This window comes from Piliocolobus tephrosceles, chromosome 10, assembly GCF_002776525.5.
Source record: "Piliocolobus tephrosceles isolate RC106 chromosome 10, ASM277652v3, whole genome shotgun sequence".
Lineage (NCBI taxonomy): Eukaryota > Metazoa > Chordata > Mammalia > Primates > Cercopithecidae > Piliocolobus > Piliocolobus tephrosceles.
The window spans coordinates 91,995,663-91,997,406 of record NC_045443.1 but is presented as its reverse complement, the minus strand read 5'-3'; positions in this window follow the sequence as shown (position 1 = coordinate 91,997,406).

The window sequence follows — 1,744 nt, the reverse complement described above, 5'->3', positions numbered from 1 at the left end:
GGGGGAAAGAGCGAGACCCCGTCCAAAAAAAAAAAAAAAAAAAAAAAGAGCAGCAGTCTCTCTTTCTCTTTCTCTTTCTCTTTTTCTGCCCCATGTAAGGACACAGTGTGAAGGTAGGGAGCGAGCCAGGAAGAGGGCCCTCACGAGGAACAGAATTAGCCAGCACCTTGATCTTGGACTTCCCAGTCTCCAGAACTATGGGCAATACATGTCTGTTGTGTAAGCCACCCCACCTAGTGTATTTTGTGATAGTCACCTGAGCTAAGACAGTGTCTGTATTTGTTTATACCTACGTTCATTTATATACAAATTTAAATCTCTGCTGATTTCTGCATCTATCTCTATGTTGAAAATCATGAGCACACACTAATACCTCCAATGCCAATCAACACCTCTGGGTTTATTCAAGTTCTCCTTTCCATATTTGTAACTTCTTTCTCCTACAGTGAAAGTATGGACTTCCATCGTCTCTCACATATTTACTCTTTTTCTCCACTCCCTCTGTATAACAAATTTCCCATCTCTGCTGCCCACATCTCCTCCATGTGGGTGATGGTTGGGTACTAACAGTGCTGACTGTCTCGCCCTACTTGGATCTAAGACAACCTTGGTGGTGGCCCCAGTGCATGTATGTCCCCGCCACCCTCTCTGGTTTTGACACATGCTCCAGGATGCCCATTCAAGGAAGGCCTCTTCCACCCTTCTGGACTGATGACTCTGCTGGGTACCCCTTCCCCTGTGTCCTCCTCCCCATGCCTGAGCTTGGCCACCCTGCTCTAGGCTACCAGCCCCTCCCACCATGGGTCCCTGCCTTGCTCTGTTCAACTAACCGCTAATGGCTTTAAAACTGAATTATTCAGGAAGGAAAGGGAACAAGGAAAGGAAGAGCATTTTATTGTGGGTTTTTTCCTGATTATTTTAGTAATTCAAAATGACTTACAGACATTTGGGGAAATATAGAAGAGACAGAGAAAGATAAAAATCCGCATTAATTCTTCCACCCAGAGAAAACCAGTATTATCCCTTTCCCTCCAAAAGCATTGAACTTAAGCAAAAACAACTCCCCAGCCCCAATCCCTACCTGCCAAACTACTAGTTTCCTCAGTTGAGAAAAGAACATATGCACATGCCGGGCACAGTGGCTCACGCCTGGAATCACAGCACTTTGTGAGGCCGAGGTGGGCAAATCACAAGGTCAGGAGTTCAAGAACCGCCTGGCCAACGTGGTGAAACCTTGTCTCTACTAAAAATATAAAAATTAGCCAGGCATGGTGGCCTGCACCTGTAATCCCAGTTGCTCGTGAGTCTGAGGCATGAGAATTGCTTGAACCCAGGAGACGGAGGTTGCAATGAGCCAAGACTACGCCGTTGTACTCCAGCCTGGGTGACAGAGTGAGACTCCATCTCAAAAAAAAAAAAAGAATATGTGCACATGGTTGAAAAATTCAGAAGTAACCTCCTTCCCACTCAGATCCCCAAGACCCCTCCCCAGATGCCACTGCTGATATCTGTGTATTGTATATTCTTCCAGCTATTTTCCATGCATATATATGTTTACTCCATTTCTCAACCAAATTGAACTTTTACCTTTTTTACATATTTCCTCTTAGTCTTTTTGCTCTGCATGTATATAATCTAGCAAAATATGAACTTTTTCCTATGTTCTTGTATTTGCCTTCTTCCAAAGTTATCACTTGAAGTGCCTGCATAACTTTCCATCAGATATGTGTTTCATTGGTTTCAT